At 34.3% G+C, this 2,751-nt stretch overlaps 1 non-coding gene across 1 annotated transcript; it reads left to right on the forward strand.

Annotated features, from left to right (window-relative positions):
* Positions 1–614: 614 nt before the first annotated feature.
* On the forward strand, positions 615–717 carry LOC116864452. The gene has a single exon (XR_004382012.1). It is a non-coding gene; the product is annotated as a U6 spliceosomal RNA (small nuclear RNA).
* The last annotated feature ends 2,034 nt before the right edge of the window (positions 718–2,751 follow it).

Consider the following 2,751-nt stretch of genomic DNA (forward strand, 5'->3'; position numbering starts at 1 on the left):
TAAGCCTTCTGTGACTTTGGAAAAAGTCTCAAAGCAAAGATATGCAGATCTCGGCTCCTGGAATAGGAAGATGCACACCGAAGTAATAATATGATATGGTATTCAGGGTTATGAGTGCAGCACCAATATCTGCTACACCATCTGACATACCATATAGTTTACAGAGATATATCATATGTATCACATATTATAACATATGTGTGTGTGTGTGTGTGTGTGTTCCCACTTCTAGAATGTAAGCTCTATGGGGGCAAGAATTGTCTGTTTAGTTCTCTGCTGAACTTAGAACAATGCCTAACAACCTGGTACATGATAGTGTTGAATAAATACTTTTACATGGATTAATGATATAGATCAGAGATTTAAAACTGTGCATTGTGACCTGCTTAGCAGGTCATGAAATTAATTTCACAACCATCAGCAATAGAAAGAGAGAGAAAAGAAGTATATTGCTGGTAGTAAGGGTCAGTACTGTTTTATAAAATTTTGCAATTCAATATGGTGATTTAATGTACATACTATAATTATTCAATTAAAATAAAGCATATAAATTAAATTTATATTGGCTCCTATTATGAAATGTACTTTTCACTCAGGGTTGTCATTTTTGACAATAACTGATCAAGTTTTCACTTTGGATTTGGAATGATACTGAGAAGATTAGTGTGGCCCCTGCACAAGGATGACATGCAAATTCATGAAGGGTCCCATACTTTTGGAATGCAATTGAATTTAAATGACTATCAGCTTAAAATAGATTGCCGTGTGTGTGTGTGTGTGTGTGTGTGTGTGTGTATGCCATTATAACCACAAAACAAACACCTATAATAGGGACACAAAAAAAATAGCAAAAAACAAACAACACTGAAAACCATCAAACCACAAAAAGACCAAGAGAAGAAGGAAGGAACAGAGAACCTCAAAAACAACCAAAAAACAAATAACACAATGTCAATAAATAATACCTATCAATAATTTCTTTAAAGTGAATTAAATGATGCAATCAAAAGACATAGGGTGGCTGAATGGATTAAAAAAAAAACAAAAACCCAGGCCCATCTCTGTGTTGCCTATCACAGGCTCACGTCAGATCTAAAAATACACATAGGCTGAGAGTAAAAGAATGGAAAAGACTATTCCATGCAAATGTAAACAAAAAGAAAGCTGGAGTAGCAATACTATATCAGATAATACCAGTCTTTAAAATAAAGACTGTAACAAGACAAAGAAGGATATTACATAATGATAAAAGGGTCAATCCAAGAAGAGGATATAACATTCATACATATTTTTGCACCCACACTAGAAAAAGTGAAAAGTATAAAGCAAACATTAGTAGACATAAAGAGAGAAGTTGACAATTATACAGTAATGGTAGGGGACTTAAAAAACCCACTTACATCAATGGATAGATCATTCAGACAGAGAATTAATAAGGAAATGGCCTTAAATGACACATTAGACTAGGTGAACTTATATACAGAACATTTTATCCAAAAACTGCAGAAAACACATTTATTTCAAATACATATGAAACATTTTCCAGGATAGATCACATGTTAGATCACAAAACAAGTCGTAATAAACACAAAAAGATTAAAATCAGATCAATCATCTTCTCTGGGCACAATGGTATGAAACTAAAAATCAATTACAAGATGAAAACTGGAAAAAACACAAATGTGGAGCCTAAAACAACATACTTTGAAACACATAGTGAAGTATTCAAAGAGGAAATCAATGAAGAAGTCAAGGAGGAAAACAAAAAATACCTTGAGAGAAACTGAAAATGGGAACGCTATTTTCTAAGATCTATGGGACACAGCAAAAACAGTTCTAAGAGGAAAGTTCATAATGATACAGGCACCTCAAGAAACAAGGAAGTCTCAAATAATATGACTTTATACCCAAAGAAACCAAACAAAAAGTAAAAATAAACAAAACTGAAAGTTAGTAGAAGGAAGAAAATAAGATCATAGCAGAAATAAATGAAATAGAGACTAAAAAAAATAGGAAAGGTCAATGAAACTAAAAAGATTCTTTGAAAAGATAATAAGATAATGATGAACCTCTAGCCAAACTCATAAATAAAGAAAGAACAAGATCTCAAATAAATAAATAAATAAAAAATGAAAGAGAAGTTACAACTGATATCACAACAAAAAATAATAAGGTATTACTATGAACAATTATACATCAACAAATTGCAAACCTGGAAGAAATGGATAAATTCCTAGAAACATGCAAATTTTTAAGACTGAATCACAAGGAAATAGGAAATCTGAAAAGACAGATTGCAAGCAATTAAAATTGAATTGGTACTTTAAAGGTTTCTTAAAATGCAAAAGCCTAGGACCGGATAGTATTATAGATGAATTCTATCAAACATTTAAAGAAGTTGAGGAGGAGTTAAGATGGCGGAGAAGTAGCAGGCTGAGACTACTTCAGGTAGCGGGAGATCAGCTAGATAGCTTATCTAAAGATTGCAAACACTTACAAATCCAACGGGAGATCGAAGAGAAGAAGAACAGCAATTCTAGAAAAAGAAAATCAACCACTTTCTGAAAGGTAGGACTGGCAGAGAAGTGAATCCAAAGCGACGGGTAGACCGCGGGAAGAGGGGCCGGCTCCCGGCAAGCGGCGGAGCAACGGAGCACAAAATCAGGACTTTTAAAAGTCTGTTCCACTGAGGGACATCACTCCACAGGCTTAACCGGGGTGAAGCCCATGCGGGGTCAGCGTGGCCTCAGG

This window comes from Lontra canadensis, unplaced genomic scaffold, assembly GCF_010015895.1.
Source record: "Lontra canadensis isolate GAN:19392208 unplaced genomic scaffold, GSC_riverotter_1.0 scaffold5, whole genome shotgun sequence".
NCBI classification, from domain to species: domain Eukaryota; kingdom Metazoa; phylum Chordata; class Mammalia; order Carnivora; family Mustelidae; genus Lontra; species Lontra canadensis.